The sequence below is a fragment of the Silene latifolia genome, chromosome 9 (genome assembly GCF_048544455.1).
Source record: "Silene latifolia isolate original U9 population chromosome 9, ASM4854445v1, whole genome shotgun sequence".
NCBI classification, from domain to species: Eukaryota; Viridiplantae; Streptophyta; class Magnoliopsida; order Caryophyllales; family Caryophyllaceae; genus Silene; species Silene latifolia.
This window is the reverse complement of record NC_133534.1, coordinates 8557283-8571225: the sequence shown is the minus strand read 5'-3', so window position 1 is coordinate 8571225 and position 13943 is coordinate 8557283. Positions and strand designations below refer to the sequence as shown.

Sequence of the window (13943 nt, the reverse complement as noted above, 5' to 3'; positions counted from 1 at the left end):
TTGATAAAAGGGTTGGAAGAATACGAACAGAAAACCTCGATCATCGAAGATACCGAAACTATCAATGTAGGAACAACCTTAGAACCACAGGAGCTTAAAATAGGAACTACTTTAAGTCCCACCGAAAGACAGGGGTTCATTGATTTATTGCATGAGTTCAAAGATGTTTTCGCATGGTCCTACAAAGACATGCCAGGCATTGATAGGGAAATTATGAACACAGATCCCAATCAAGCCGGATATAAGCCGGTCAAGCGAAGCTACGCAAAATGCATACAGATTGGTCTCACTGAAAGTCAAAGAAGAAATCGACAAGCAACTCAAAGTCGGGTTCATTAAGGTGTCGAAATACTCGACCGGGTGGCTAACGTCGTTCCAGTGCCTAAGAAAGATGGTAAAGTTCGGGTTTGCGTGGACTTCCGGGATTTAAACAAGGCAAGTCCGAAGGACGATTTCCCATTACCTCACATCGACACCCTGGTTGACAACACGGCAAAGCACGCGTTACTATCCTTTATGGATGGGTACGCCGGTTATAATCGGTCAAGATGGCGAAAGAAGATATGCATAAGATCTGCGTTCGAACGCAATGGGGAACCTATTGCTACACAGTAATGCCTTTTGGGTTGATAAACGCAGGGGCTACATACCAGAGGACCGTGACAACATTGTTACATGATTTGATGCACAAGGAAGTCGAGGTTTATGTCGACGACATGATTGTCAAGTCAAAGGAGCGTGATGGCCACCTTGGTACATTACGCAAATTCTTCGAGCGATCTAACGCAAGTATAACATGAGGTTGAATCCACAAAAATGCGCATTCGAGTCACATCCGCAAACCTGTTGGGTCACATCGTTAGCCACCGTGGCATCGAGGTGGACCCATCGAAAATAAAGGCCATAATGGAAATGCCTCACCCGAAAACCGAGAAGGAAATTCGAGGGTTCCTGGGAAGAATTCAATATATAAGTCGGTTCGTGGCAAGGCTAACTATGATATGCGAACCAATTTTCAAGAAGTTGAAGGTCGGGGAACACGTCGTATGGGATGATCACTGTCAAGCTGCGTTCGATAAGATCAAAGAAATACTATCTTCCCCTCCCGTGCTTAGCCCACCAACGGCTGGGTTACCACTGTTGCTGTATCTTACAGTTACAGATACTGCAATGGGGGCAATGCTGGCGCAGACAATCGATAAAGAGGAAAGAGCGATTTACTACATTAGTAAAAAGTTCTTGGAGTATGAAATCAAGTATACTCAAATTCGAAAAGACATGTTTGGCTCTAGTATGGGCAACAAAGAAGTTACGACACTACATGCTCAGCCATAGTGTCTGCATCCACTCGAAGATGGACCCAATTAAATACCTGTTTGAAAAACCGGTTCTGAACGGCAGGGTGTCAAGGTGGACTCTAATGCTTTCCGAGTTCGACCTGAAATATGTACCGCTAAAAGTGATAAAGGGAAGGGCGGTTGCAGACTTCCTGGCGGATAACCCGATAGAAGAAACTGAGGTTGTGGATACGTGGTCGTTTCCCGACGAAGATATCGTTCACATAGACAATGATACATGGGACCTCTATTTCGATGGAGCATCGAACTATAGGGGATACGGGATAGGAGTTCTACTCATCTCACCGGAAGGTGAACATGTGCCCATCTCGATCAAGTTGGACTTTAACGTCACTAATAACGCGGCTGAATATGAAGCATGCCTACTCGGTTTGCACAGTGCTCTCGAGTTAGGCATCAAAAAGCTTGTAGTACATGGGGACTCGTCACTAGTGATCAATCAAGTGGCCGGGACGTGGAAAACCCGAAGTGATAGCTTGGCTCCATACCAAGCGAGAATCGAAGAACTAGAAAAGTTGTTCACCGAGGTCAAGTATGTGCACCTCCCCAGAGATGAAAACCAGTTTGCTGATGCACTATCAAAGCTAGCTGCTCTGATCAACATACCTGATCACATGGATACCATGCCAATATGTGTCGAACGAAGATCGTCACCTGCCTATGTTAATGTAATCGGAGACACGGAAGAAACCGAGGCCGAACCTTGGTACCATGCTATTCTGAAATTTAAAGAATCAGGGGAGTATCCACCCGACATGGATAACCGCGGAAAGCGCGCTATTCGAATGCTAGCCGCTCAATTCGTTAGAACCAATGACGGACAATTGTACAAGAAGACTGCGCAGAATATCCTCCTGCGATGCATAGACTCACCAACTGCGAAAAGAGTTATGGAAGAAGTCCATGACGGAGAGTGTGGCCCACACATGAATGCCCATATGCTGGTTCGTAAAATCATGAGATTAGGGTATTATTGGACCACGATGGAGACAGATTGTCGCCAATATGTCAAACATTGCCATAATTGCCAGATTTTCGCAAACATACAACATGTGCCACCGTCCCTGTTATATACTCTGACATCACCATGGCCTTTCTCAACATGGGGAATCGACATTATCGGAAAGGTCAACCCGTCTGGAACAGGTGGGCATTGTTTCATGCTAGTCGCCATCGATTACTTCACGAAGTGGGTAGAAGTGAAATCATACAAAGTTCTACAAGCAAAGCAAGTAGCAAAGTTCATTCAGAATGAAATCATTTGCAGATATGGGGTACCACATGAGCTCATTAGCGACCATGGCACTCACTTCCAGGCTGAAACTGCCATAATACTTGAAAAGTATAAAATCAAACACCACAAGTCGTCACCATATCGACCTCAAACAAATGGTGCGGTGGAAGCCGCCAACAAGACAATCACTGTAATTCTCAGGAAGATGACCGACAATTATCGCGAATGGCCAGAAAAGATACCGTTCGCACTGTGGGGATACAGAACGTCTATTCGCACAGCCACCGGAGTAACTCCGTTCTATTTGACATATGGGATGGAAGTCGTTCACCTATCGAACTAGAGGTACCTTCTTTAAGGATCCTGTTAGAAAGTCGTCCCTGGTCGACTGGTCGCAAGCCAGTATGATTCCTTGGTCATGCTCGACGAGCGACGGTTAAATGCGTTACACCATGTTCAACTCTATCAGAAAAGGATACAAAGGGCATTTAACAAAAAGGTGAAACCTCGAGGAATAAAAGATGGGGATTTAGTCCTAAAGTCCGTTCGCGCTTTACTACCAATTGACCCGGGGGAAAATTCAAGCCGAACCGGCGGTCCTTACAGTAAAGAAGATATTATCGGGAGGCGCATCAGTTGACAGATCTAGATGGAAACGACTTCGCAAATCCGACGAATTTGGATCAGCTGAAGAAATACTATCCGTAGAACTCATTCTCAATGTCGTAAAATAAATTTTTGAATTGTAGTGCTCGTGAGCGAGTCTAGGCGCGCACTTTGCTTCGCTGCTTTTTATGCGTTATAAATCGATGATTGTAGCGCGTTTGTTTTGTGGAACTACGAGCTCGGTTTGATTCTGTTGATAACGATACGTAGGCGCTCTTTAAAAGAGTACAACCGACCCTTCTTTTAAATAAATTGAAATTTTATGCGAAACTGGATTTTAATAAATAGTAAGTCTTATTAAAATCGGGCGATGCCCATTACAACATCCAAAAAAAAACACACAAAGAAGCAACAAATAATAAGTAGTAGTATTTAAATAATAAATTGGAGTCGAAGGCTCCTACATCTTCTTTTTCCCTTTGCCTTTTGGGTCGCGCGACCGCGCTCCCGTGAGGGAGGGGTAGTTGTGTTTTGTCTAGCACGCTTCTTAGGAGGAATTGTCATTTCCTCCCGAGGGCCCAACCTATCTTTTACACTCAAGCGAGGACCAAGCCTCCCTTCTAAGGTGGTCCGAGTGTACCTTTGAACCCAACCGTTTCCACACACCCGTCGCCCGTGAGTCGGTCTTAGGAGTCTTCTCGGTCCTAGCCTCGAGTCCGGATGTAGACGAAAGATTGTTAACAAAGAAGTCACGATTTGTTTTTGCTTTTGTCATAATATTTGATGTCGACGAGCTCATCCTTCCGACACAAGTCCTTACCTGATTCGGTCTTCTCTTTAAGCCATTTAGTATAAGACGGGGATACCCAGATAGTCTGAGGGCGCGCGGACACGTACCAAAGACGCCTTTGGTGCCACCTCCTGAGCCAATCGTCACATATAGAAGAATTCAGCCCTCTTGCTCGTCCCAGAACAGCCTCACACTTGGGAATCATTTGTCTGCGGCCCATCTGACGCAGGACGCGGTCAGGGTAAATGTGGATAGACCTTTCTAAACCCAGTAGCTGCAAACGTCTGGTCTTGTCGTCTTCCGGAAGGGTAGTAAAGGATTTGAGGCGAAGCCAAGGCATGAACCAGCAAAGAGGGCGACCTTCCCCTTCTGTCAGTTTGTTTCGCCAATAGGCAAGGTCATCTTGATGCCCGTCTTCATACCGCTTGGCACGCATCGTCAGCATACGAGCGAGATACGAGTTGGGCTCACGCGGCGGGGCGAAGAGCCAAAATCTCTCGCAAAGCCACACCTGAAAAAAGAGAAAAAGAAAACATGAAAGAGACAAAAAACGTGAAAAAAAAAAAAAGAAAAAAAAAGAAAAAAAAGAGACGAAAAAAAAAAAAAACGTGAAAAAAAAAACGAAAGAAAAAACGAAGGAAAAAAAAAGAAAAAGAAGAAAAAACGGATTTGTGACAGGAATCGTGGCAGAATACAGCAAAATCGTGGCAGAATACAGCAAAATCGTGGCAGAATGCAGCAAAATCGTGACAAAAACGTAACAATAACACAAGAATTGTGGTAAAAAGGAGATTAATCAAGGATGCGAAATCAGGAGAATAGATTTTGTTACCTGCAATAGACGGGAGCATCCCGACCAATCGACACCAGGGTTCATTTTCTTAGCATCTAATCCTCGAAGGGTTTCAGCAAGAATAATCCAGGAAGGGTTATGTCCCGTCTCCATCTGAGACACAATGGACAAAAGCTTCGCTTGTCCTACACAAGTTGTCTTGTTCATCCTACCTTCGAAGACATAAAGGTGTAACATGATCAATCCAAAGGCCCTGCGGCGCATCTTTGATGGCCAATCTTATCTCCGCAAGATACAAAACCTCCTATGAATAGCAAGAAGGTTGACTTCGTCACCAGTCACTATTCCCTCAGACTCCGTCCTGGAAAGGCCGAGGCAGTCTAGATAGGTTCCACGCCACCCTGAATGAAATTTAGGTATAGCCGTGCGGCCTCGGATCCCATCCTCCAAGGGCGAAAAACTCTTCGGTAGAGGCGATCTCCCCCTCAGGAAAAGCAAAGACATGGTTCAGCGGATCCCAATAGCTAAGGCAGTGCTCCAACAGCGCAGGTTGAAGGGGGATCTGGCGTAAGGGAAGTAATTGCGCCAAGTGAACAGTCCTTAATTCTAGTCTCTCGGCGCTAGTAAAATCGGTCTCCCATGCTCGCATAGCACTAACTAGATTATTCATAATGATTTATGTTATTTGCACCAGTTTGAAGGAAAAGGCAGAATAAATTTGGCAGTACAGCTCTTCTTTATATATAGAAAGTATAAGGGAAGGAAGCACCTAGGAGAACACCCCTGGGGTACCGTTTTTGAGCCGTGTGGGCTTTGGGTCGCGCGCCTCTGAGGCCCGCCCCAGTCCACACCAATATTCGGCACAATGCATCGGGTTTTTGCACATCTATTGCATTTTGGAGAACGCCAGAACGGCTAATTTACTTTCTTACCCCCAACAAGTCAATATTTGAATTAAAACTCGTGCACACTTAGGGTTTTATTTTCTTTTTTATTTTGCGGTAGCGGGCTACGCCCACGTTCAACATTCATATAGTATGTCTGAGTCGCATTTCATGCTCACCCATCAAAAGTTTCAACATTCAAACAATTTCAAAATTTCAAAAACTTTCAATCAAAAACTTTCAAAATTTCAAAAAGGATTCATTATAGATTTAAAATTTTCAACATGTTCAAATGTCGGGTCGATGACCCAGTCTTTCAAAATCAATTTTCAGGCCGATGGCCCAATCATTCAAAATTTTCAAATTCAATTTTCGGGTCGACGACCCAGTATTTCAAATGATCCAATTTCAAGATCGATGATCCAAATGTGCTTATGTGATGATTATTGCTAGTACATTTTCTATGTTTCAAATGTAGCAGGATATGCTTCAACTGGGGGCTCTAAAGTCTTCGACTTTAGAGCCATTACAAATCGGGGCTCACGAAGCCGTTGGCTTCAGAGACCATTATCAAGATGAAAAGGATAATATCCACTCAGAATTCAATTCAATACAAGAGTATGAAATGGAAGAATTCCGCAGCTGAAAGCAAATGATGAAAGTGGCGGCAACCTCCTTGGAAAGTCCCGTCCCATTTGGGCACCTGCCAGCAGATGATAAGCTTTGGGCAAATGTCAACAGATGATGAATTTTGGACAAATGCCAGCAGATGATAAACTTTGGGCATGTGTCAGCAGTTGCCGAACTACGACACGGGTTTGATTCCGTCAGAAACGGATACGTAGGCACCTAAGGACAAGGCTCAACCCACCATTTATGCAATTTATGGGTCGATGACCGACGATGACGATAATTTGACACAACAGAAGCAAGAGTCAATCCCCAACGAAGTTTCAGGTATGATCTCTTCTTATGGCTGGCGAGCTTATATACGCAAGTCTAATGGACTATAAACGACCCGAAGAATCCTCAGGTCGAGAGGGACCTGGGGTATACTTTGACTTTCGCCTTGTCCAAGCCTCAGTCAAAGTGGGGGCTCTGTAGATACCCGTATCCGTCGATATTGGAATTTATAGAGAACCCGACAAACACCCGATGATGATAGGACACATGTATTCCTTAGTTGTCATTGTCATTATTTGGGCTCGTTTTACGAGGTAGAATGGGCGTCGTCGATGAAGTATTTTATTAATTTAAATGATATTTAAATTAATGTTTTTTTTAGTGAGTTCATTCTGTTAATTTAAATGATATTTAAATTAAAGTTTGTTTTTTAAAGTAGTTTCAATTTAATTTATCTTATTTTGAATTTATTTTGGGCAAGTTTATTTTATTGAAAATAAAATAAATATTTGATTTGAAAAATCATTTTATGAGTATATTTGATTTGAAAAGTCATTTATTTTAATTTGTTATTTGATTTGAAAAATCGTTTTTTAAAAGCGAGGAACTCGTTTTGCATCGTGTGTTTTGAGCTCGATTTTAGCTCGTTTTTAAGCCCGTTTCCTTTGCGAATTGGCACGAATCTCGAGTACACTAACCCACCTATACCAACACCCATCAACCCATGTTCGAACCCCCTCACAAGCAGCCCAAAATCTCGTTCAAAACCAACCCCAAGCAGCCCGCATAAAACCGAACAGCTCCCCTGTTTTGCGAGCCAATTCCCGAGCCCAAACCCGCTTCAAACACTACCAAGACCCGTACCCATTAACCCTAACCCATACCCTAGTATCCTACCCATATTATCCTAGCTTAATCACCAAGAAATCCCCCAAAACGAACCCTAGAAACCCCTCCCAAAACCGATGGACAGCAGCTATGTTCATTGAGCCCGATTTGCCTCTCCTCTCTTTTAACCTATTTTAAACCCTTATAAATACCACCCCTTCACCATACATTCATTCCTCTAAGTTCACCATACATCCAACCATCACATAGAAGCTTTAAACCTCAGAAACAAACCCTAAACATCCTCCAAAAACCCTAAACAAAACCGACACACAAACTGAAACTGTTTGTGTGTCTCCTTCGAAAACCCTTTCGTTCCTCCATCAAATCACCATAAAAATTCGAGTTTCTTGTTCCTAATTAACCATATAACATCCATATACACATTAGATAAAGAATTACGAGCCAAATTGCCTTTGAGAGCACACGAAATCCCTCGAAAAACAGAGTGAAATAACACTCTGTTTTCGCGATTTTTCCTTGTCTGTCCAGTTCTGTTTGTGCTCGTTTTTCGTGCCCAATAACCCAAAACGAGCAGGGGTTGCTTTAAGATCCTTGTTCTCCTCTCTTTCTAGTTTTTAAAACATCTTTCGGATTGAATTTTAAGTCGTGAAACGAGGGAGATATCACTGTTTTAAAACTGCTGTCCAGAAACTTTCCAAAACGCGCGTGTTGCTTTGTTCTTCGTCGACGACGGCCTCTCGAGATAAAATCTACCTTCGATTACGACCCAAGACGGTGTCAACGATACATGTAGGTTGAGGGTGCATCAAATCCCCTTCTCTTTCCTTTTTTATTTCGTTTTTTTATGCTTTTTAGTTTGTTTTTTCGTTTGTTTTGGTTTGTTTTTCGATTGTTTTAAATTAACTATGAAACTAGTTAGTCCGAGTATGAGTTAAAGTACCACCATGAACACCCGCGTTGACTTGAGATGGGAAAAGAAACCGCTCCTTACGTCGGTCGTACACCCCCGTCTCATTTACATATCCTCGTGTTCAAGGTAGGGCATAAATAAAACAAGTTATCTAACTTCGATCTTCGTTTTCGACCCTCTTCTTCAAGTTTCGCCAAATCGATGGACCTTAGGACCCGTTGTATGTTAGTTTAACCTCTGATTGTTAACCTAGGACGTAATTAGATGACTTTAATTCAATTCAATAATTTAATTAGACACTTTAGGTGGCTTCGACGTAAGTTATAAAATCAACTAACAATTCAGAAATAATCGAACACATCTTTCTTATCACTTGATTTCTCGCTAGCATAGGAGTGCGTGATTAGCACCTCCCTATTAACACTCGACGAGTAAGCATTAATCTTATGATATCTGACCTAATTGGACCCATTAGGCCGTGTAGAATGCACCATTGCGCGACAATCAATCAACATCGTTTTTAACTCGTTTTCTAACTTGTTTTCGATTCCTTTTCGCAATCATTCGATCGAATCAATTAATCTAACTTAGGAACTAGGTTGGCTTTGGTTGGGCCGTGTCTTGGCCGTGTGCTTTGGTCGTGTATTTTGGCCTTCTTTGTTCGTCCCCCTCTTTTGTTTATCTTTTGTTCTTTGTCGTTTATAGCTTGTAATTTACGGTTTTGTTTATCGAGTTGTAATCTTCTAATTTTGTTTTACTTCTTTTGAGTCAAAACCTTTTCAAAAACCTTGGTCTTATTTGGTTAGACGGTTGTTCCCGATGCTTGTAAAAGCGTAGTAAACCGCATGTTGTCGAAAGCAACATGGCCCGGTTTATGCTAATGCATGCTTTGGTGCATAGCCCTATGTCTAATTCGACGAGATTAAGCGCGAGCACGCAATACGAGGATGACCCAAGGACCGTGGGTCATGTGAGCCGAGGGCCACCCTCAAGTGCACGGTTTTCAAGGCCAATTGGCCGCGGGTTTGCGTCATGTATTGTTTTGTTTATAGCAATTGTAATTAGATCGAGTTGTAATTTATTTATTGTTGTGTCGGCATGAAATGCCTGGTTTGTAATAGGTAGATCCCAACGGCTCCCCCATTCCCCATCAAGCCTTGTTTGTTTTATTTGTATGTTGTTAGATCAATCAACCCACATGCTAAATTACAACTTTGACAAAGTTAGTTTAGTTGCATCTAAAACGACGTAGAAACTTCACATGCTAGGGTTAGAACAACGTTTTGCACATCATACATCGCAGTAGCTATGACCTTGTTTGAAATCCGACACTTGACTTAGTAGAGGCCGTTATCGACGGGCGGGGTTGGGTGTCCTTATGGGCTTCCCAACACGTACCCTCACCCCTTACTCAAGATCTATGGTTTGTGGATCCGTCTAAATACCATTGGATTACGAGAGTCATTCAAATCGAGTGATATAGGGTACAAGTCTTTATCTTTAATCACTCGTAGTCGATGGGCTTTATGCTTTTCGATGAAAGGTGTAAAGTTGACTTGAACGGTTCCAAGTTCCCAAAAAACTTGGTGGCGACTCTAATTGGTCTTAATTCGATTCGAAAGAACCTCGAGTCGATTATGTCAGGTGTGGATCCCTCGGACGCAGTTCCCGAGGGCCTTGTCCACAGAAGGACATTTGCATCGCATTTGAAATTCGACAAGAGTAATAAGTAGAAAATACCAACGGTTTCATAACCATTTAACCTTTTTATTTCATTCAATTTCTAATAATAATAGTACGACAAATAATAAAAATAGATAGGCTAGGATTCTAGAAATCCCTCCTCTTGTTACAACAATAATAATAATAATCTAATAGTAATAATAAGACTTGGGCTATTCCTCCATCTTTCCCTTGCCCTTGTCGTTCTTGTCATATTTCTTGTCACGACCTCGAGCCGGGCGCTCTTGCACCACTTCAGACCTAATCACCAACGGTCTTTCTCGAGGCCTGACTCTTCCATTCTTGCCAACCACCATCTCTGCGACAGAGTAGTCTTCATTTCTTCAAGGATGAATGACTTGAAACCCGGCTTCTTCTTCTCCTTCTCGTCGATGCTTCTCCTTCTCTTTATCTCCCTCGCGCACCTTGTAATCAACGGGCTCGCGTTTCCTCGATTTTCGCTCTTCCGAAGTTGCGGCCTTCCTCCACCTCAGATAAGAGTCCGACACCCACAAGGCATTGGAGGAGAAGTTCAAGAACCACATGTTTCTTTGGGCCCACTTCATAGCCCACTCTCTTCGGCTCTCTCGTAGTAAGCGCCATAGCGATCTGCATGAACGGTGTCAAGCCTAGGGATCGTCTGCTTCAACCCGACTTGCCTCATCAACCTTTCCGGAAAGATGCATACCATGAACTCCAATCCCAGAATGCGCACGGACCTAGTAGGATCCAAAGAAGACACTCCGTGGATGACTTGAGGTGCCACCACGGAACGACCCACCCGATCGGCGGGCCATCATCATTCTTCGACTTGTTCTTCCAATAATCGCAGACCGGGTGAAGTCCACCATGTACTGTAGTGTCCTCATCTAAATCATACGGGCATGATAGGAAAGTGCATGAACTGGGGGCTCGAGCAATCGGAGCCGTTCCATAAGCCAAACCTACCAAAAAACAGGTATTAGACACCCGCAAAAAAAAAAAAAAAAAAAAAAAAAAAAAAAAAAAAAAAAAAAAAAAAAAAAAAAAAAAAAAAAAAAAAAAAAAAAAAAAAAAAGAAAAAAAAGAAAGGTGTCTTTTACCCGTAGGATAACGGACTCCCAAAAATGGAAGATCGCGGTTGGATTTCCTATTATCCAAGCCCAAGATAATCTCCCCTAAGCATAGACAAGCTGGGCTCCTGCGCAGCTCCATTTGCTCAATAAGACCCAATAGACGGGGATCACCTCGCAGTTCTTCATCAACATGTCCCTGAAAGACATAAACATGAAGCAAACAGAAGCCAAATGCTCTCCTCCTAGCAACATAAGAGACAGTAGGGTCGGCCCTGTTGATGAATCGGTCTACAAAGTCCAACATTCTCACGCCTTTCGGGGTAACCAAGCGATCCACCTCAAGTCTAGTAAGTCCAAGCAAATCTCTAAACTTGCTCTTATACCCTTGAGCAGTAGAAGGGATGGCAGGTAAATGTTCAGGGTCCCACCCGCCAATAGCGAAATTTCCTCCTAAAAGGACAAATATCACCTCCTGGGAACGCAAAAACGTGATAATTTGGGTCCCAATAATCAAGGCAAGCATCCAAGAACGGTTTTACAACCTTAATGAGTTTCAAACTCAACAAAGACCCAAGGTTATAAGCACCCATATCGTGCTTCTCGATGTTCGAGAATTCATTGGTCCATTCCTTCAAGCGGATCTCCAAAGTATTCATGATGATAATTTTCTCTTGAAAATATATTTTGAGAATTTTATGTGAGGCGACGAAGAAGAGAAGGAAGAATTATATGATTTAAAGCTTCGTCGACGCTCCTATTTATACTAAATTGCTGTTTCCAAAAATCCGTCAGAACAGACAAGCCTGGGAACAGGCGCAGCACCAGCTGCGCCTCTTCAAAGGGACGCAGCTCATGCTGCGCCTCTTCCCCAGCCTCACTTCTGTGATTTCCGCGTTTGGATATTTCCTAATTCTATAAACGCGCAATTTCCTATTCTTGCGGGATTTTATTTTGGTAAATCCGAGAAATTTACCATGTTTCAGGTTTCCTAAATTCGCGGGCACGCATTTCGAGGCGACATCGACACCTCCGCCATTTCAGCACACTTTACATCGTTTCTTTTTTTAATTTAATTTTCTTTTTGTTTTCATATTAATAAAATTCAATATTTATATTTCCCCATTTTCTAACTTATAGATTTCTCTTTTTTCTTTTTTTAGGGGGTAACCCTCCCTACCGTCCGGTCATTTCCGGCAAAATTTTTGCATTTTTGCATTCCTTTTGAGTCTCATTTTGCGCTAATTAAGGCCTTATGTGAATATAAAATGTATGTGTTGCGTGATTTTCTATGTAAATTTCGGCGACATGATTGCGTAAAACCGTTGTCTACCAAACCTGTTCAAAAGCTAACTGCGGTACAAACAACACAACCCAAAGAAAAAAAGGCACTCAGGCCGTCATATATACAACAAAAAAAGGCAAATGTACAAGCAAACTGGGGGCTTCGCCCCAAACAGGTCCAAAAGTCCGAGTAAACTGGGGGCTTGCGCCCCAAACAAGTCCAAAAATGTTCAAAATCAAGTCTACAAAACCACGCAGACTCTGCTGGCACCCTCCCGGCTCGCAACCCTCGCCATAAGAGCGGCAATCTCGGCGTCCCGAAACTCGAGCTCCTCGACAAACGAGCCGTCTCCTCCCGAGATCGGGTCAACTCTCGCTCCACTCACGATCGGCTGTGGACAACAAGAAATTGGCTCATGTCAATCAATTCAAACAAAACTGAAAAACCAAAGATCAAGGAAAAACAAATGAGGTTCATACCTGACGACCTCGACCACCGACGAGTGCCTCGATGGCCGTAGCTCGTAGCCGGTTGGCCACCCTCCATAGTGCCACAAACCGAGATGGCGCGACCTGCATTTCAAAAGAATTCTCGATGGCGAACAAGTTCAATCAAATGTGTTCTTACACGAAAACTATGCAAAATAAGAACTCACCCTCCGAATCAGATGCTGCCAGTCATCTAGGCCAGCATCCGTCACAGCTACGTCAAAGTCACGTAACTCGGAGATCGTCGTCCTCCCAGTAGCGTCAGTGTACTCGAGGGTCTCGGGGTACTCTGGGGGCTCGATGCCCGCCGCCTCAACCTCCTGCAAAATGGCTCTCGTTAATCGATGATCTTTCGTCGCGATTCTCGAAAATCAAGATCCAACAAGAAACAAAAGATACTCACCACTACCGGCCAATACGCCAACCTCCCGTAAAGGAACGCCGAGTAATCCTCGTCAGGGAGAAGAAGGTCGTCGCCACTAGCACCAGCCAGGTCCGCCTCCTCTCGGCCTCGAGAAGGCTCCCTAAACATCGTCTAGGAGGATCGACGGGAACCGTCAACGCGCCCGAAAGCACCGACGAGCTAACCGCTCGCCCGGATACCACACAGACCCATCGACGTCCACAACAAAGAAGGCTCGAGCTCCTAGGTCGAAGGACCTCGGCGACGAAAGGAGACGCTCCAGCGTACTCCGCCCAAGTCCGGGCACCCACTACGACAATATAAAGGCAAAGGTCATTCCTATGATCAATTAAAAACAAAGTATGAGAAGAATAAGTGCATACAAATAGGATACTCACGCTTTTGCTCACCAAGAGCGTTCACATCCCGCCGGTAGACATTGTGAGAAGAACGCTTGCTCTTCGTCCGACATGACCCAATCCTCACCACGGGTAGGCCCTCTCCAACGGCTCCGTCCTCTTGGGCGCGAGGCCCGGAAAGTAAGAGTACACCCACGCCTGCAAAGCATAATGATCAACGACGATCTGTCGGTCGTCGATAAAGAAAGAAATTGACTTTGGCCTAAAGGAAGGTTCATACCTCCAACAAGAGCCTGTGTCCGAC

At 43.8% G+C, this 13943-nt stretch overlaps 1 long non-coding RNA gene across 1 annotated transcript; it reads right to left on the bottom strand.

Moving 5' to 3' along the window:
• Positions 1–12884: 12884 nt before the first annotated feature.
• On the bottom strand, positions 12885–13353 carry LOC141602403 (uncharacterized). The gene is made up of 3 exons (XR_012524429.1): positions 13281–13353; positions 13045–13197; positions 12885–12961 (listed from the first exon to the last, which is right to left on the bottom strand). It is a non-coding gene; the product is annotated as an uncharacterized LOC141602403 (long non-coding RNA).
• Between the last annotated feature and the right edge of the window lie 590 nt (positions 13354–13943).